We start from the raw sequence: 21641 nt of genomic DNA on the forward strand, positions 1-21641 counted from the left end.
ATGTTTATTCTGCTATTGGGCCATGAACCATGACTTATCTCCCAATTATTCTTGTACATGCAAAGCCTGATCCCTCACATCTTTGTTTTTTTCTGCATGATATTTATGCACATATATATTCCATGTGACTCCAATCAATATATCTTTGTTATTTCATCAAGTTTCCTTTGAATTTCCGCAGTATTTATTTTTACCTACTTCATAGCTGGAACATTAGAATATAAACAAGTGCTTAAAATCAGCTTGAGGTTTACATTAAAATAGGCAGACACAAGTACAAACGATTAAGAAAATGCCATTTTAACCCTGTGATGAACAGCTAGGCACCTTTTGCTTTTATATTTCACCTTGCACCATACACAAAATGTTTAATTATTTGAGGATTAATGGAGGTAGTTTATAATTAAGCTGAAGTATGAACTGATGTCATCATCTCAGTATGATGATATACAGTTTTATGCCAAAGCACCTGTTGTTTTGGAAGGAAGCAGCTGATATCATTATCTACCCAGCCAGATAGCCTAGCTTCCTGCTGCTTAAAAAATTATCCTAAGGGTTACCTAAGTTGGGGTAATACAGCATTTACTTTTTCATTCCCAGGATAGGAGAGAATGCATAAAATTACTTTATTCTCAAAGGTAGAGGGGGAATTGGGGGGGCAGGGGGGGTAGGAGGAGGGTCATGATATAGTTATGTTATATAAACAGTTAATGTTTATCCGTGTGGAATACAAACCTTGCCATTTTTTTTCGTTCATGAATTCACATGCAGAAAGATTTATAACAGGTATGTAAGTAAATGTATGATTGGACAAGCGTCCTTTATAAAGCACAAAGGATAAGATTCTATGCTTTGCTGTGAACATTTTTCACCCTATGATTGACTCTGACTACTGTATAGCAAAGGTTAACCCCAGCTGGAGGTTTCTCCTGTGTAGAGGTACTCAGCTGCCACCCTGCTCTTTGTCCCTGATGTGATGAGAGAAAGAGGTTGCCAGGCCAATTTGGCATGGGGGAAGCTCTGTTATGGTGGGCATTTGACAGCCATGAGGTCACTGCAGCATCTCATGCCAATGCTGTGGACTAAAGCCACATGTATGAAGCACCGAATCCTGGATCCACGAGCAGCCTTGGGAAACCCACAGCTCCATCCATCCAAGTGCTGTTCTGACAGAGTGTGGAATCAAGCCCAGTGTTTTTAGCATGCCTCCAACTATCAGGCTTTCCTCTGAATTGTGGCATTATGCCAGAGCTGTTCATTTGGGTTGTCGTCAACCTGCACTGCTACAAGGAGACCTAAAATGCAATAGCAGCAAACACATCTCTGGGATTTTTGGCTGTCTCCTGTCTCCCGATGAGATGGTTTTTGTCTTTCTCAGCCACGTGACACCACATCCACCAAATTTTCCTTTTGTAATAATGTCTGATGTGTATTCTGAGCAGGTGCAATATCATATGTTTGCTAGGACTGGTCATCTACATACACACAATATTTGAAGAAGCATAATAAATAACATGATTTCTTTTTTTACTTCCTTCAGTCCTTTTTCATATGCTTTTTTTTCATTTTTTCTCTTTATTTCCTCTTATGAACTACCATTTTTCCCCACTCAGTTCTCAATTACATTGAATAGAATATCTCTTCATTCTTCTTTTAGGTTCTTTCTAAGAGTACTCCTACAGCTGCTCTTTCCATAGATCTGATACCACTTTAAAAGGAAACTGTGACTCGTGGGAGGTACATTTCCCACCCCTCCCCAGCTTCCCAGACCTCCTGTAGCTTGGCAGATCATACCACTTAAAAATATGAAAAATACAACTTTTGACAGAGCAAGAAGTTGTGATGGAAAGAATCCTGCCATCTTTATTCCCACATCTTGCATCCAGTTTTCCTTGGGATGTGCTTTCTGTTGGTTCCTTCACAGTCATCTTAGAGAAATAATATTTCTTGAATGTAACTATTTGGGTTTTATTGTGAAGGAGAGACAGCAGGTTTTTCCACTGTGTTTTTTTCCCCTCTCTATTTTGAAATTCTCTGTTTCATTTTCATCAACACTTCTGGGTGTTCTTTCCTTTCTTCTGAACTATTATTGTGCCCATAATTATGCTATGCATACCAATGGTAAGTGAAAAGAACACTTAAGTGATCTTCAATAGATAAAAATACAGATACATGCATTCTATTCCTTGACACATCACCAGAGTTAACATGGCTTTCTTAGTAGTAAGAAATATTATTAAATTAGCATTAATTTGGGCTTATATCTGCATTACAAGCTGGTTTATATGCAATAGATTAAAGAATGTTTTTAAGGGATTTTTCTCGAGCTTCACATCTGATGGGAAATAAGGTGCAGAAGCTTCCTGACAGAGGCATAGTCATTGTGGTGGTTATAATAAGGGTGTGCCAGAGATCAAATTAGTGCCCTAATGGGCTGGAGCTCAGCCCCGTGACCGTCGTGACATTGTGCACATTAACCGTGGGCGTCTGCGGAGGCGAAAGGTTCTTGTCTAGATATTTATGAGTATTGAAAACCACAGCCACCAGTGGCTTGGATGAAGCTAAGTTTTATCCTACCCTTCTTCCTCTCCCTTTCACATCATAAAACTGCCCTGCAAATTAGGTTTTCAGAAAGTTATTTAATAACACAGAATGCTAAACGGCCACTCTGAATGTGCAGTAATTGCCTGTGGGTAGGCACTTGTGTTTGCAGCTGGTGCATTCTAAGCCTTGGAAGTTATTTCTGTTTTCTAGACATCAAAGAAAGTACTGCCTGCTATTTTTCATGATACCTAGCATCGGTATCTGACCAGCATAATGAAATGCTGACCATATTTTTTTTTTTTCTGCACTTCTTTTCTTTGCAAAATATAACATGCAGTTTCTCTAGAATTAGGGTAAAAAGTGAAAAGTTTGCATACATTTATAGAAAGGAAAAACCCATCATAGATAAGTTCATAAATAGTGACTATGTATATTTCTAAGAAAATAAAAAAAATGGAACCTGCCCTGTACTTCCAAGAATAATAAAACTAGTTATCCAAAACACAATAGTAATTAATTACAAATTTTACCAAAGCTTTTCAATCTACAAGTTTCATTTCCCTTGAAATTTATTTATCAAAAACACCTTCTTTTTAAAGAATGAACTTTAAGACAAAACAAAATTAGAATTGAATCTTCACATCAAGCTAGAGGGAGAAAACCATGGATATATATTTTTAAATATTTTTGTACAATCTGATCTTGAAATTATATGGATATTTCTCTTGCAAACTTGGCTTTCACCATTGACAGTTTTCCATTTCAGGATCATTAACTGCATCAATAATAATTACTTCAAAAATATCGTAGTCTTGAACACTTTCTGAGGGCCTGACACAGCAGTTTCAGGAATAATTTGTGTGAACTAATCTATAGCTCATAATCTTTGACAGAAATTCCAAAGCCTCCTCAAAAAAAAAGTGACAAGCAATAATCCAAATTGTTAATGTTTCCTAACTGTTTGTTCTGTAGATCCTCAGTTCACTGGATCAATGAAAGCTTTTTCCAAAACCTGCCAAGAAGCTCCCTCAATTTAACACAAAACTGAACAACTTCAGTGTTAAAAGTCTTATATAAAAATCTGTCTTAACCAGCTTCTCTGAATTTGTTGTCTTTGAAATTTTCTTTCCATACACTAAAATAAGATTGTAGAATAACCAAAATCTGCCCACTGACTTTTACTTCATTCTGGTCCATCACCAGAAGATGAAGGCACTGGAACAGCTTCATCAACACAAAGGCATCCAATATGATGCTGGATCAAGCACAGCAATTGCCCTTTTGTTTTCTCTTTTGAGGATGTTTGGTTTGTATTTTACTTCTTGAAGACAAAAAGATAATTTTTGGATCTCTAGGAATGTCTGTACAAACATGCAATTTTGTCTGTACAAACATTTCTCTTCTGAACTAAAAATAAATTTATTTTACATAAGACCTTGGGAAAAATCTGAACCAAAGTGAATCATGTGCCATATTGCTCCTTGGAATATTAAGGCTAAATTCCCTACTGGCATATGCTGACGTAGGTCTGTTGAGTTTGATGGAGTTATTCTATCCCATACTAGCAGGGAATTATGGAGCAGCTTGGTTTTGTTACATAAATTAGACTGATGTGAACCAGATAATTAAGACTACCAATTAAGCTATGGTGTTTGTACAATCTGGTTCCTGTGAATACATGGGTTGAATATACATGATCAGAACCTACTTTTATGTTTTGTATTATAGTATTCTGGAGAGCCAAATAACCCCTTGATTCTTTGCAGTAATGGGGAAAAAAAGGATGTTTCTCACAGAGTGACAAAAACTGCAGTGATGACATCTTTAACTTTTGTGCTTCTCACATAAATCAGACTCAGCTAAATCAGTGTAATCCTTTACTGACATGAAAATTCCATTTTTCAGCTCTAGTTGAAGTTTTCAAGATATTATTAAATATCTCAAATACTAAATCACTAAAGATAGAGTAAACCAGTAACTTCCAGGTCAATTCTCAGCAATTTACCTACACCTTTCTTGTTGAACAATTAGGAAGCTGGAGCTCTTCCCTGCTGTGAAAAGGGGACAAAAAAGGAGTCCTGGAAGGCAGACCCAAGATTGACAGATATATACACCATTATAAGTAGGAATCTAGGTAGGCATCTGCAGAGAAAGGAAGTATATTTAGAGGAACTGCTGCTCCCATCAGTCTGTTGGATCTTCTCTGAAGTCCTGGCAGGAAGAAGGGCAGACAGAAACATCACTCAGCATTGTCTCTGAGAAAATGTGTATTCATCATCTTCTCGCTTTTCCACAGAACTCCCAATATTTTAAGCGACCACAGAAAAGGAGCTTCCACCTGGAAGGACAAGGAGCTTCCACCACTCCTATATTTACTACAGAGTGGCTTCCAGAAATCAACCATGGTGTGTCTGGGTGGAATATGAGCCTGTTATAACAGATTTATTAGCAGTAATGAGTCTCCTGAAGCTGTAGGGCTGTACTGTTAGCGAGGCATTGATATTAGAATCATGTGAGTCTGCACTTCAGCCTGGGATTTGTTTTCCAGACTATCCAGAGTAGAGAAGGAAGGTCCCTTTAGTTCTTCATCTACTGCTAACACTCTGCAGTCTGGCTTACTTTCTTCATTACATGTAGGTAAGTAATAACAAACATGAGCAACATATTTTGGGAACAAAAATGCTTCTGGCCACCTCTTCTAGTTCAAACCAGCCATCAACATGAGGTCAGAGCACAAATAATGAAAGCTGATCACATGTTGGCCATCCAGGTTCAGCTGTGTTTACTGTTCTGGATCATCTTTTCAGCATTCTCTTAGGGAGCAGTGAGGAAGAGGAGAACTGACTAAAGTAGTGAGTGCTCACAGCTGGGAACACGTCACCCAGTAGGAGCCAACCAGCAGAGGAGAGACTGGGATCCCATACAGATCCACACCAAGAGGTCTCAGGAAGGAATCTGATACACAGACAGACCATAGAGGAGATGTACTTTCTCTAGGTTTATTCTGTCTCCTGAAGCCACTGAGAATTTTTGGAGTGAGAATTAGGTTAGAGGAAAGGATCCAACCTGCAAAGACATTGTAGGCAGGGCAAACAACTGTTTTTCAACTGTTAAGTTGTTTTAACAACTGTTATTTTAACTTCAGACAGCTGATCTGAATTCCTCTGGTTTAAAATTAATTTCTTCTACCTTGTGTTCAAAAAAAATCCAGCATTACAGGCTGAAAACCCTTTGGTTTCTCATTATAAAGAAGGACAGAATCAGCCTTACCTCACAGCTACACTCAGTTTGCCATCATAACTATGATCTCAGTAAACACTGGGAAAGCAAAGAAAAATGAGCTTTCTCTTCCTGTCTTCAGCTTTCTCTATTGTACAGACCTGAATCCTTCAGCCTCTTGATTGATAACTGTGCCTTTCCATGGCTATTTGAGATAATCATGTGGAAAATCAGTGCAAATGATGCATGTTTAACTGGGCCACTTCCAGAAATCCTGCATATCTGTTGACCTCTCTGAGAGAAATCTGGATCCACTTTGAAAGTCAACCAACAATTTCTGGCAGAGCCAAAGGCACTCAAACCTGAGACAGTAAATAACTGACATATTCAATGGCCAGACAAAATGTGAGCCATTCAAATTGCTTCAGCCGTGAATTAAATTACACTTAGTTTGGGCATCAATTGGTAAAATTCAGTCCTTCTTGTAAATATATTTGAAAGGATAATGTAACAATGACAGCCTAAATCCCCAGCTGGCATAGGTTTTCCTCGTTCTGCTGCTCAGTGAGAAACTGGCTCCATAAATTCTTTGTGTCCTTCTTTGAGAACACCACCATCACAAGCACAGGCCAGAACTTCACGCTTTCTGGGCTTTAAACTTTGAGCCAGAGTCAGAGGAGAGAGAAAAAACAAAGCTCCAGAGAAAACCATACTGAGAATTTTGTATCTGCTTAGTTTGGAAGTCACTTAATAGATATTTACAAAATTAATAAAGTATGGAGTGAGCTTTTTAAAGCAATCATTTCGTTTCAAATACCAGTAAAATACCAGTCAGACAAAGCAAATATTATATAATTAATCTCAAATAATATTTTGTGCTATGGTCATGAACTGTCAAGTGCTTCAGCAAAAGACATAATGATACCTTTTATGCTACAAAAGCTCTCAGAAGCTACACCAAGAAGACATTTGCTTTGTCCCCACCAGAGCGTATTTCATCATTGAAACATTCGTGTGCCCATTAAAAATACATTTCTGTTTCTAGACTACTTGTGGCAACAGGTAAAGGCTAGGCAGCTAGGAGAAGCTGCTTGTTTGCTGAGCCTGTCAGAACACTTCTGTGTCAATAGAGGAAATGTATGTGCACAGCTCTAATGGGATCCCTCTATTGTAGTACCTTGTCATTTTGAGAGCGCCTTGCCCTCCACGCCCCGTGAGCGTTTTTTACAGTCAGAATCAACATGCCTGAGTTCTTGTTTCCAACTTTCAGTAATGTTTATTATTGTTTGTCAGCAACTCAGCTCTGCTGGAAAAGCCTCCTTCGGTGAATAATGAAGTCATTCCCACAGTGACTGCTGGGTTCCAAAATTTTCAGTACTCTACCTATGGCTATTTAGCTGTACATGAGAAGCGCAGAAAATCTTACTTTTCATGGCCCATAAATAAACACCCAATCCAACACTTCAGCACATTTCTAATTGTAATGCAGCATATAATGTTTCAGTGCACAATACAGATGTTTTCAGTTATTATATGAAGAGGAGACAATGATGGTTAAGTATGTGTTTGCATTATAGTCACGGCATGAAATCATTATGTTCAACTTTCCTGATCATTTTCTTCATATAAAAAAGAAAATTCTGTTCAGCCATTATTCTTTCCCACATGGAACAAGTTGCAGAAAAGTCAAAGACATCCATTTATAAACCACTAACTTATAGCAAGATAAAGGGCAAAATTTCTGTTTAAATGTTAGACTCTTTCTGTCCTGTTTCTCTGTTGTTAATCAAATACCACCAGCTAGCTGAAATGAGCCCAGGGGGTACAAGGATATGAGCATGAGCAGAATTGTCCTGTGGGACTTTTATGCTCAGTGCTAACAGCCCAATAACCCATCTCCCTGGGTCTGTCCCTGCTGGGAGTTTTGCAGGTGACTGTCCTCAGTGGAGCTCCAAAGTGTTCCCTCACTGACACCAGGGTACTACTATTTCTTTAACACTGGTTCTCATTAGCTTTTCTCTGCCTTCAGTTCTCTCTTTCTTTCTCCCCCATTTTCCTGTCCATCTATCTTGGCAGTCTTCTGGAAAGTTAAAACTACATAATAGAACCTTCTGCTGTCATTTCCTTACCCGCTCTATCTCCTTTCCAATCCGCCTAACTGCAGTAAATTGTTACTGGATGAGAATAACTCATTAGTTCACTTATAAAAAGGCCTGACTTCACAAATAGATATTTTTATGAGCTCTATTTGTGAAGACAAAAATAACTATTTTGGTTATGTGAACAAGCTACATGGATACACATGGGCAGTAAATATCTAGGCAACTCCAGACCACAACTTGAGGCCATTTTAATTTTAGAAAAAGCAAACCTTAAAAGGCAAAAAAATTTTGTATTCCTAGATTGGAAGGGCTGGGTTTATCTGCCTGAGAGACCTTATCATTTGAGATCATTTTTGATGCACAAATTCAGATGAAGTAAAGGAAGGAAGAGTTATGACACTATTTATCAAAGTACTGAAATCAAAACAGAGTAACTAGAAGTGTTCCAAAGCCATCACTGCAGAACTTCATACAACTGATCGAAGCAAACTTTAAATTGTGTTATGTGTCTCTTTTCCTAAAGTACAGATCTGATGTGAGATGCCAAGCCAGACAAAATAAGAGAAATCAGTGTCATGGTACAGCACAAGTTTGATTTTAAGTTCAGCAAACCTGAAAATTCTTCAGCCACATAGAGAATAAGACAGACAAGACATTGTGTGCATTAAATGAAATATTTCAAAAGAAAATGTAAGGCCAAAGTATTCAGAGGTGGAGACTTCAAAAAAACCTACTTTTAGATCAGTGCTGATGACGAAAAAATTATCAAAACTTCAGATTTCATAATTAATCACATTAAAGATCTAGCAAATTTTAACACTTCATTGAAAAAATTGTTTTACATCAAAGATGAATTTAACTTTGACTGCAAAAACTTACACATAGGGATTAAATCCATATGCTAGAAAAACTCTAGAAAAATAAGTTGCAGCAGTTGAATGACACAAAATATGATTGCAGTTGAATGTGCTGGTTACAACAGATAACGTTTTTCAAAAGATTCAGTCTGATTCTAAATTCTGAATTCTGATTATAAATTACTTACAAACCAATGATTTTTAAAATTGAGTGTATTTGTAAAAAATTAACAAACATAACAAACTTAACAAATTTAACAAATATGGAAACTTATCTTAGTCTATTTAAGGTCCCATGCCATGTTTCCCACACCTTTGTACCATGCACTGCCTCAGTTGGACAATTGATCATGTGAAAATAAAAATCTCCATGAAAATCTTTAGCCCAATCCTTTCCTCCTTCTTCAAGCGGCCTCTGAGAGCACTTGCAGGTAGTGTTCCAAACCCTGAAGAATGAGAAGCAAAATTTAATTCATTGATTACCCATGTCAAAACCAGTTTGTGTTGTTTAAAGCAGCCTCCAATGTTTCTTGGAGTCATTGCCTGAAAACTCTACATGAATAACACACTCCTTACAAAAATTCAACACAATTTTTCAGTGGATATGGCTGAATCCTAAGCAGTAAAGAGAGTGACTTTAACCCTTTTCTTGGTTCAGCAATGAAGTTTGAATTGTTTTAATTTGTTCTTTCACTGGTGTTCAAAAATAAATACTTTCCGTGAACAAACATCATGCAGACATAGATGGTTTATTCACCAGTTTCACTTTAGGTTGATGCTCTTTACTTTGTGCTTTACATCAACTAATTTTCATTATAGTCTTCTTGTCACCTGACATGATAACAGAAGAAAGTAGAAGAAGCATGTAATTATCAACATCCTTGTTTGTTCAATATTTATTTAATTTATATGTGAATAACATCTTTTCAGAGACCAGACCAAAATTAGCACAAGTGAGAGGAAAAGATACAGTAAAAGATAGATCAGGAATTTGAAGAATGGTATATAAGCAAAGTTTTGGAGTATGAGATTATTTCTCTGGGTACCAGTAAATATTTAAATCTTTCTGTCATCTTTTACACACACCTACATTAGTCCCACTGTCCTTGAATCCTTCTCCTCTGATTGCCTCTAAGCCTTGAAAATAATATTTTAAACAAATTCCTAGGAACCATTGTTTTTATTGTGCTTCACAAACTTCACACTGTACCCTGCATTTTAATTTTTATATTTAGTAAAAGCAGCTGTAAGCTATTTGGACAACACATTGTGGTATGCTACCTGATACCACACTGAGGTATAACAATTATCTAAATTAAGCCTTTCAACAAGGCAGGCAAGGCCCTTTATAACACTAAGATTTCAAAGTAAAAAGAGAACACACACTAATTAGGCATTTGGTCTAACACATTACATGCTATTTGGGAATTTGCCTTATTTACATTCAGGACTGAACATGGTGACAAAAAAGAATGTGAAAGAAAAAAACGCTTGGGGATATGTTGATCATCTCTACAGTCTTCAAGAAATTTCCCTGTATTACAGGTACTGACCAATAAGATATCCAGGAAGGTCATTCCCACCACTAACATGTAGGCAACCAGGCAACAGCTTTCTCAGAAGTAAACCACTGGAGAAAATTAAATAGTTTTATACCTAATACTAACACATCTAAAACATGCAAGTGGTCGGGTTTCAAAATGCTTTAATTATAAATGAGGCATCTTTTTACTTGAACATGCAAATTACCGGTGAGTTGAGCATATATTGCAGGGTATGAATTCCTTACCATCAACAACTAATAACAATTAAAAAAAAAAAACCTGGAGAAAAGCAGCCAAACCATCTGACAAAGCCTAGGGCACATGTAACCCCATCACTACAAATGACTGCAGAGCTTACAAATCGAGCCAGATGCTGCTTCTGGAAGGATTTCATCTATAATATCTGAACGGCATGACAGCCTATCACAACTCATGCTTGGCCTAAAGGTGTGCAACACTGGTGGAATGGGCAAATAATGAGAGCCTTAATCCTAACTAAGGAGGGGTTGGGGTTTTTTTTTAATTTTGTGGTTTATGGTGTGGTAGGGCTTTTTTAAATTTGGAAAATTGAATTTGTTCTACCTGCAAACACAGGCACAGATGGTGCCTCTATAATATGCTGTTATAATGGACTGATTTGTTTGCAGTGTTGCATTCACATCCAAATTCATGTCCAAATGCATTGGGTCTTCTGTAGTGTTGCTCAGAATGGGTCAAATGTAAAGAAGATGAGAATCTCCTTGGTGTATAATGAAGATTTTTGCCCATAGCCCCTCTGGCAGGTGCAGCATCTGTGTTCTGAGCTCCCTTCCCCAGCTAGGCATGCGGCTGGGTGGTAATTGCTGAATGAATAGATTTCATGAAAGGGCTGAAAACATGCATGAGAGAGCTGCATTTCACAGACAGGGTTACTGGTAAGAGTTACACAATCCATTAATTGTGCCTTCATTTCATCACTTCTGATTTCTTCTGCAAAAGATTGCTAAGCAAGGTTTGAGGCAGAGAGACCAAAACCTGACCCCTGGTACTGAGGTTTTAAGCAGAGTCAATTACTAGAACTCAGTTTCCTCCCATTTTGCTTCTTTTTGACTATTTTGAAGTTATCTTTATGAAATCTCTTCCTTCCTGAGCAGTCATGCCTGTGTTTACCTTCAGTATAATCTATCAGCTTGCACCACATTTTTCAAGCTGAATTAAATGATACTTATGAGGATTATTTGCATTCTGTTTAATTATTTGTTTTATGACTGCAACTTTCTCTAATAAAAAAAAAAACAAACCCAAAACAATTGTGATTTCTAAAGATAAAGAAAATTGTCCCGTCTTTGTGACTTTTAGGAAAGTGACTTTGGCATAAAATTAATATCTGTACAATAGAATAAGTCCATCACCATTGGACATATGCCTAAAACATGTTTGTTTTTCTTCTTGATAAATCATAAAAGAGATTTAAGGCAAGAAACTTGCAGAACACCACAGCCAGGAGATGGTAAAGAAACCATCATTCATTGTAAGTTTAGTCTATTCTGGAGACTCAAACTATTCCCACATGCACACTTTTCTTTCTTTTTATTCTTATTTTGGTTTGGGTTTTTATTTTGGTAGCTAAGAGAGCTGTAAGTCCTCAACGAAGTATCAGTCTCCCACATGGTAGCACTCTGTTCACAGCAGCACACATATGCCCAGGTCTCATAAGCACTCCTGTGAAAGATCTCCAAGTTGCAGGAACACACCACAACATGAGATTCTTCCAAACAGAGCATTCCTTAAATTTCCTGATTAGGAACATGGGAGGGAAAAAAAGTGTTAGCAGGAGATTTGGTCCTTTTATAGTGATAGTTTAATCCATCTAGGCAGCTCATAAGTTAGAGAAGGTATAAACTCCCCATTATAAAATGCATTCCACTTGCTAATATCCCAAAATAGACAATGCCTAAAATGACTGGCGCTATTCCCACTGAATCAGTCTTGGAATAAATGCTAAACTTGAGTGGGGATACCATTACGGTGATGCTATCTTTGAATAAGGAAATAACAACAAGCAAGCATTGTATGATATTCAGACAATGGAAAAATCAAGGCCTTAATCAGTCTGCTGCACTTGGTAAACATTTTTTTGGCTATTGTCCTTTTTAGATAGTTCCTTAAATCCTCAAGGGTCACTCAATTCACAGGCCAGGAAAGGAAGAGGAGAACTGTCTTGTCAAAAGTGGATCTCAGCTGGCAACCTGCACTCAATTTTGGGGGTATCAGGAGCAGTCAGTTGCTATAAGAAAACCCAGAAGCCCAGCCCTCATAAGTGAGTGCCTTTATACAGTCCTGACAGTGCAGTTACGCAGACAGATCCCTGCATTCCCATCCAGCTCCAATCACAAAAATTTACCTTTCTAAAGCCAGGATGCCTCAACAGACTGCACATGAGTGTCACAGACAGGCACACCACAAACCCACAGTACAAATGCTTTCTTGTTCCTCTTCCAAGGATCAGTTAGGACAATTTCTGTTCATACTGTTAAAACCTTTCTTGATGGTTCCCACACCAGTCGTATTCTTTCTGTAGTCAGATATAGGGTACCATATAATCACCATCTTTGTAAACATAGTGTTTGCTGAAGAGATTGCCTTGTACAGCACATGGACAAGGTGGCCAAAGTAAGTAAAAAGGGTAGAGTTAGTCAGTGGCAATGGCATACTAATGAAGTTTTATAGTTTGTCATGACCCCATAGGTAACAAAGTAAGATAGGACAAAAATTTTCTAAAACCTGTGCTGTGGTTCCTCATAATATGTAGCGCAAATGACTTTCTGCTATCCCTAAAATCATAGAATAATTCAGGTTGTGAACGGATGGAGATTTTTATGTATTTGCTTCTGTTAGCTTTGTAGCAGAAGATGCTACACCCTTTAGTGCCAGCAGCCACAGCAGAACTATTGATGAACACCAACTGCCAGCTGACTGTGTAGCTACTTCTCAGCTGTTCATAACCTGGGGTTTGTGAGCATGGTGTTGTCTGCTAGATGTTACTCATACATACAGAAGATTAGAGTTAAACCAATATTGCCATAGAGCATAAAGATTATATAGAATATGTGACTGTTCCTCTTCCCTGTGAAGCAGGCAGGGATAGGGATCATGTATATCTTCTATTCTGCACACTGTCAACAAACAAAGACCTCAGTGTACATGAAAAGAAGGGAGCAAATCATGTCAACTTGGATTTCATGATGCTCAAACTGTTTAAGGAATTCTTGCCATTTGGAGATCAATTTTGGGCAGAGTTAGGACAATAGATATGCCCTGACTTCATCTCACCTGTTCTCTTGAAAGAGAGCAGCCATAATTCATGTACACATGTTGTCGCAAAGTTGTTTGTTATTCACTCTTTTCATCCACTGCCTGGTGCATCTTTGTCATGATTCATTATTCCTAACAGCTATATCAAGTGTTGCAATTACTGCACAATATAGATTTAACTCTATAATATTTCTGGATTGGAAAGGGAAAAATAATATATTAAGTGCTTGTGATATCTTTATGTATAAGTTTGAGAATCATTAAATAGCTGTCACTCTTCCCTCCTCCTCAGCATCAATTACTCCACTCTGGTTTTACTTACTCCACTCTGTATAATGAGTCCCTAGAGCATGTTTCATTGCGGGAGAATGAACACATTTTTCACTTGCGGTCAGTGGGATGTGGTTAATTTGAAATCACTTAAACTATTATATCTGTCAAGCGTGGTTATTTTATTTTCAATTCACATCAGTGTTTTAGTATGCATGTCGGTTACTGGGTTAAACTGGCAGATTAATTTCCAAGCAGTCTGTTGCAATGCTCTTCTTCACCATCTTTACATGTAGGCTCTTGTTGAAACTTAACACATTTCCATTAAAATTTACTTTAGAGAAATCTAGATTCAATATAAACACTCATATGATAAACAACACTCACAATTGGATGAAAAAGATGGTAAGATCAGGGGACTTACCATTTTCTCATGAAAACCCAAAATACTTCTTTCTCCTCCTTGTTCCAACTTAAGTTCTTTTCATACACATCATGACATGCATCTGTGGAAAAAAAATAAAAAATCAGTAACTAGGGTCACTTTGACATGCGTATGTTTTTGGTTTTTTTCTGCTATGTTTACTGATTTCATTGATCAAAAAATCTGCAGGTTTCAGTTCAATGTGAGCAGATTCACAATTCACACCATGTGAAATTGTTCAGGTCATTTGGGGGTTTTCCCTCTTTTTAAAATATTGTGGCTTGAAACTTAGAAATAGCCAGAATTTGAAAACACTGAAATACTGACTTACATAGCTACTAATAACAGGGTGCTCATACAGAGAATTAGAGGAACCGCCAATGGGCTTTTTATTACAGCAATATTGTACATATTACATGAATAAATTACATTGTTGCATTATGCAGCTGCTGCATCATCAGTTTAGAGAGTAGACTGCGATCCTAAGTATTCGGGGATGCAAGCTCATTATCTCTAAACCCACTTTGGTTACAGCCACGATACAATCCCAGTTAAACAGCTTTCGCATAATGTATTGCATATACCTTTGCATAATCAGGTACATGGCTCAGAGACGGACTGATGAGTTTAGGTGTCTAATCAAATTTACAAAAAATAGTCTCTTTCTCTAAATCAGGCAGAATCTTTCACTTGGAAAGGTTATTAGGGAAACTATATTACCCATAAAAATACAAATCTACATATGTTGTGAAACATCATTTTTGATCTGAAAGATGCTAGTAGAAAAATATGCATTTGTATAACAGATCTCTCTGTAAAAAGAACCAACTAAATTAAAAAAAAGCAAAACTGTTTTTTCTCTTTCTTCTTATGATGATGACAACTGCCAGTGTCTGAATGCTGCCAAAGCACTTCTTGAAACTCAATTGTTTTTATTCTCTGCACATTGTTCTCTCATCCCATCGAATAAAACACAAATTTTAACATCCTTCACAGCTGCAAATGTTTGCCTACGACTCGTGGATTCATTTACATATTTTATATATTGATACAAGTATCTTTGGCTTGTCTTGAATATTGATAGTATTCTGTCAGTTCTGTTCATTTTACTCTGCCCCTTCTTCCTTTCATTGCTATTTTTTTAGAATGCTTTAACTGTGTCTATTTTCATTGCTATTGTTATTCCCCTCTTCTGAAAGCACATGCATCCCCCTTGCATCTCCCACCTGCTCATCACCTCAAGGGAAATCCTGGGCCTGGAAAAACTGGGCCAGGCTTTTACAAGTAGCCTTAAGCTGGACAATATTTTACTACTGGTCTCTTGCCAGATGAGGCTGCTTGTTGTATGACATTTCTACAGAGCTTTTCATAAGTTGTTTCTTGAAGAGGCTCCTAAAAGCTATCAGAATCATAGAGATAATGGTGGTTAAGGCGAGGATAAATATGTAGTGCTATATCTTTTTATGTGCACACAATAAAACTGAGAAAAACACACACTTTTAGTCTCAGCAGTTTTAGAATGGAAATGTTCATCCTTCAAATCCCAAATTTTCATGCTGTTGCTTTGAATACTTTGAAGGGATTCTAGGCAAAGGAAGATCTAAGCCTAATGTGAAGTTATGCATGTGTCATAATGCACATATCAATAATGGTGCTGTCTTGGTTTGAAAGACGTGTCTGCTAGGGAAGGCAGGAGCCTCCCTTGGAAAGGAAAAACATAAACTCCCTCCTTCGGAATTATTATAATTTGAAATTAAGATGCTGTCAGGCAAAGACATGAGAATAGGAATAACAGTTCTTTCCTGGTATGTGTAAGAAAGCAAACACACACCACCTCCGGCCCTCACACCACACAGAGCAGGCCCCGGGGCCGCTCCGGGCCGCAGGCGCTCTCCCCGCTGCAGCTCCGGGCACGGCCGCCAGGGGGCGCTGCTGCTCCCGGTGGGCGGGGCGGGGATTCCGCCGGGCCGCCAGGGGGCGCTGTGGCGCAGGCTGGGCCCACACGCGGTGATGGCGGCTGGGCCCAGATGTGTGGGATGGCAGAGAGGCTTCGCTGCCCAAAGCCCCCTGGGGCATCCCGGTGTTCCAGCAGGACTCTCGGGCCGGGAGCAGCAAACCAGACCGGCAGGATGGCTCAGCAGGTGGAGGTGCAGGGCTGCAGTGCAGCAAAAGCTCGGAGCAGCGCCAAAGAAGCCGCGGGGGTAGGATAGCGGCAGCCCGGCTCCTCCCAGCTGGGCAGAGAGGGGCAAACCCAAGATCCCAGGCACCCAAGGAGATGGGGATAGGTCCTGCTTTTATTGAGGTGGGTGATAATAAGGTCCCAGTTCAGTGGCTGCTCACCCAAGCTGAGGTTCACTCCATGGCAGAAGAAGCAGCGCTGAGCTGGGCTCCGGCAGCAGCAGAGAATTCCCTTCCCCAAGGAGCAGCTCCAACCATCGTCCTCCCAAGGCAAGAGGGACAGAGCCAGCAGATGCCCCAGCCCCGTCCTTTACCTGCCCACTTCTCGAGATGTCTCTGCCCCTCGGATAGAAACTCCCAGATAAGAGAAGTGCAGTCAGATGCCCTCCTCCTCTGACCATAGCCACTTCTCTTGTTTTTCTTAAGTACCCAGTCATTAGTGTTTTCTAACAACTTATGGGGGGAAAAAAATTCCCTAAGTAAAAAGGAGCAAAAGAAAAGAAACCTAACCCTCAGCAGGTGTTGGAAGAGTGCACAGGACCCACTGGTCTTCCATCCACTGAAGGCTGTGGCCTGGCACTGACAAAAACAGGAAATGAAAATCCTTGAGGCTGCATTTCTCCTGCTTCTGGACATCTTCCCAGCATAGTGTGAGAAACTCTCATGCTACACTTGAAAGAGGAAAGGGAGCAATGACAGTGTTGATTCGGCTACTAACGTGTCACTCCCTCTCTCCATTAAAAGAAGAAATACATTTTTCTTTCTATGGTTTTCCCAAAAAAAATCAAAACATTCTGTACTATTTAAACTTCCCTAAATTCAGGCTGAGACAGAATGACTCCTGCATCTTCTATGCCATTCCTAAAGTGCTATCAGCTGCAGCTTTTATCTGCTCAGCAATCTCACATCTGAGAAGATAGACATGAATCCTAAATAATACTACAGCATAAAATGAAGATAGCTTGTGTTAATGTTGCCAGGTCACATGGTTTGGTCCACAGAGCTGGAAGTGCAGAATACAAATTTGAATCCAGTCTGTACCTATCACTGACTTGTTACCTTTTGTGACTTAGGAAAATCATATAATATTGCTTCCGTTCTTCACATAAAAAAAAATAACCTTAATATTGTCAAAGAACTCTTTTGTTGTGAAAATATGGTCATTCAAATGTTCCTGGAGTGAGAATAAGAGGAGGAAAGAAATGCAGATTTGTTGATGTTGTTGACAGTGTACATGAATCTCTTTGGAGACACATGTATCTGGAAAAGAACAAAAATTGTTCTACATTTATAGAAATGATTGTCATGGACCATCACTGATCTACTTCCAAACCCAAACCCACTTCAAGTGATAAAGTAAAGATCGTGTCAATTTTCTCTCAGAACATCCCTAGAATTTTAGGAAAATAAAGGCAAACTAAGTGCATAACCTTCTTTAATTCTTTTGTAGAATGAAAGGGCATAGTATTTTCCAGTACTAATCCTAGAAATGGTCTGTCTGTATGCAACATTACTTTTTGGGAGGAAGCATTAAACTATTGTTATATATAAAAGATAAGAGGTAGTTAAAATAGAAAAGGAATTATCCAGATGAATGCTGCCATATTCATAAAAGAGCTCTGAGATATATATATGTGTGTGTGTGTAATGTACATACGTGTACAAAGGTGGACAGTGATGTATTCTGTAATATGTGCTAGTTCGGTAATTTTTTTGGCAAAACCCTGGGTTTATTCAGCAAAATACTGTGCCAATTTCTTCAGTTGTACTAGAGCAATTTCAAATAAATTTGGTCCCAGATAATGCAGCTACAAGGAGGATGCAAGATGTTTGGGGGGTTTCATTTGTCTTTATATCAAGAAATTGCTGGAGCAAGCTGGATCACAGTCCCCTTTTGGTCAGTCATGACATGATAAGAATTTTGATTGCAAAGATTATTGTAGGCAAATGAGAGCACCTTTCAGAATGGAAATGACTAGACAATCTCAGCTCAACTTTTATCACATGCAAACTAAAAAGGCAATCAACTCAATGGTAGCATCTGATCTCTGCATGTCTCTTCAGAATCAGTCAGTAACCAGTACTGTGAGCAGCTGTAGAAAGTGAATTTAATTTTGCTTGCATGTGGGTGTATAAAGAAAATGTGAAGCTGATTTTTATTTTTTTTTCAGTTCCTGAGCACAAGAAAAAGTTGGCATACATGTTGCCTGTAGTTACTGGGGCTAAAGCAGTGTGTGAGATTTTCTTCCTCCAAGCTGTAGTGAGAGATGAAGAGATCCCATATGGGCCACTAGTACAAAGAAAGCAGAGTAACAGGAAAAGAAAAAAAAAATGCAGTGTGTAAGGGTAACAGAGGGAAATAAGATTGAAAGAACAAAACATCAACATTGTTAGTCATGAGGAACAGACAGGAGGGAGATATTGCCTGCTGACCATGTGTACCAATGCCAGAGTCTAAAAAAAACGGCATCTGTGGTATGGGATGGTGTCTCTCTAGATCTGAAAGGCAGCAGCAGATTGTTTTTATAGAAAGAAAAGGTGTCAGCAGAAAGGAAGGAGCATACACACATGGAATCATTTGCTGCAAGAAGCCATTTGAAAAACAACTGAGGAGTTGAGTGGAAGAAACATCTGTGAAACATGCAGCAAGACCACCACTAGTGCTCCAGGGAAGAGGTGGGAACAGAAGGGGATACACAAGCAGTGTTGGACATAGCATCTTGTCAGACCTACAAGGAAATGTTGTCGGTACTCTCAAGAAAATCCAGCATCTTGTGAGTCTAGGAAGAAAAATATTTTGTCCTCCTTGTGAGAAAGCCTGGGTGTAGTTTTTATACTTTTTAAGAAGACAAATCTATGTTCATTGACCAAAGTAAATCAAAGAGTGTTATCTTTAATAGAAATTGTACTTTTCAGGGGATATGTTGGCAGTTCTGCCCACCAGGATCAGGACATTTTGGCTTCTTTACCTGGGCTTGCTTCTTTTTGTTAGTAACCCTAAATGTGAAAGTCTTAAGAGATAGCAAATAGCCGCCAGTGAAAAACAATGGTTACATAGTTTTGGGCTCAGTGAAAGCAGATACAATGTGTAAGCAAGGAGGGAGAAATTCCATGCCTTTTAGATGTCTGGCCTTAATTTTGCAGTCCAGATTTTCTTGACTGACAGTAGAAAACAAAGTCTTCATTATATCAAGACCATATCAGAAGTCAGTTCAGCTATTCCTCATGAAGATGAGGAATAGCTAGTCCAGACTAGCTAGTGATCTAGCCAGTCTAGATGCAAAATAATCTGTCTAACACAAAGGAAAAATATCGTTGATCAGAGGAAATTTTACTTCTGGGTTTGAAGCCTTCTTTACACAAAGCCTTTAATGACTTTTCAGCATTGCTGAGGGAATGGTGTGGGAAAGGATATTTTGTTAGCCAACTATTACGTAGAATTGTATGGAAAGCCCATGTGCTACCCAAAGGCCTCTCAAGGAGGTCACATAAAAGATGAATCATAATGTAACTGATTTCTACCAGATTATCTTTCCATTTGCTCACTGCAGAAAAAACAAACTATGGAATGTGAAAGCACTTTGAAGTGACTGATGATCTTGCTGTTTATTAACCACACTGAAGGCGACCTTAGTAAAAAGTAAATGAAGGCAAATGAGTAATAGACACTTGATGGCTCATTCCAACCACTGTAAAGGCAAAGCAAACCCTTTATTCTTCACAAAGATATGTCCTTATTCTGTCCCAACAGGTTAAGGATAGATCTAAATGGGAGAATAATACTGAGAAAAAGACTGTATACCTTAATTGTCTACAAAATATAGACACATTTTAATTGAGATTTTTTTTCAAAAGAATAAATCTTTATGTTAACAATCACAGAATCACAGAATATTCTGAGTCCGAAGGGACCCATAAGGACCCTTCTCCCAGGGGAGCACCAACCCCAAGAGTCACATTATGTGCCTGAGAATATTGTATAACAAAAAATGCTGCCATTTATTTTCTTCCTCCACAGGTTAATAGTTAGGTTTATTCATCAGTTTATTTTTAAGTTAATGCATGGGGAAAACCCCTTTTCTTAGTGAAATAGAAAACTTAAATAACTAACTCAATATAAGGAACAAAAAAGGTCCAGAGGAAAAGACAGATTGTTCAAAAAGAAGCAGTGTCTGTCTGTAATAAGCTCCAGGTATTGTTTTCTGCCATCAGTGGCTAGAAAAGATTATTTTTAATTATTTACAATGAATTTGCTAGTCTTTAAGAATTTTGATTGAAGAATCTCTGACTGAAAAAAAAAATCTTCGTAGCACAAACTTTCTAAAATCACTTTTTAATTATTTTTATATTATCAAACAGTTCTTAAAAATCTTTGTCTAAAAAAATTCAAAGCTAATGAAAAACAGAATGCAAAATCAAAAATTAATTTCCTGTTATTACAATATTTTTTTCTTATTTTTTACTTACTGTTGGCCAATGTAACATTAGTTATAGTTCCTTTCATTGTTTTTATTGTACAGATCATACATTCCCTGCATCTTTCCACACACCTGGCTTTGGAAACGGAAAACCTGCTGCCCTGGTGCTCAGTGAGGGAGTGCAACTCACAGTGGGTCCTGAGGGTCTTGGAGCATCAGACCATGGGTTGTGACTCACTGAAATCCTGATTTAGGAGAGAGGTTTGTCATCTTGCACATCTAAACCTTAATCCACATGCCTGGCACTGCATACTGGTCTTGACAGGAACGGAGCCAGCTTGGCACTTGGCAGATTAAAAAGTACTGCCTCCTGGAGATTAGATAACTTGGCACAGTGAGAACACAGAGGTCAAACTACGATGTTTGCCAAACAAAAAAGAACCTCTCATTTTCCAGCTCTATTGCTGCTCCCTGGATAAGCATTTTTGGCCTTTTGCCTTGGTTTGAAGGCAAGACTTGTTAGGATTTAGCCTGAGGGACCTGGTTTACTGTTGAAGGTCAAGCTAGATTTTGACTGTTGTGAGGCCCTGATATGGTAAGGTCGTATGCTTTCTCGTTAGGGCTCATCTCTCAAGGCTCTGGGTAGCTCCTGGGATGTCATCAAGAATGGAAATTATTGCACACCTTGCTGAAGCCAATTCCTGATGGTTTTTATGTTCCAATTTCACAAGATACAGATAATTTTGTTTGGGATTGCTGCAGAATAGAATACAGTAATTTCATTTCATTTC

The 21641-nt window shown here is 38.5% G+C and overlaps 1 long non-coding RNA gene across 1 annotated transcript; it reads right to left on the reverse strand.

The window, feature by feature from the left end:
* Positions 1-8886: 8886 nt before the first annotated feature.
* On the reverse strand, positions 8887-21027 carry LOC131581834 (uncharacterized). Its single transcript, XR_009278157.1, has 3 exons — positions 20983-21027; positions 14255-14336; positions 8887-9168 (listed from the first exon to the last, which is right to left on the reverse strand). It is a non-coding gene; the product is annotated as an uncharacterized LOC131581834 (long non-coding RNA).
* Between the last annotated feature and the right edge of the window lie 614 nt (positions 21028-21641).

Source organism: Poecile atricapillus, chromosome 8 (genome assembly GCF_030490865.1).
Source record: "Poecile atricapillus isolate bPoeAtr1 chromosome 8, bPoeAtr1.hap1, whole genome shotgun sequence".
NCBI classification, from domain to species: Eukaryota; Metazoa; Chordata; class Aves; order Passeriformes; family Paridae; genus Poecile; species Poecile atricapillus.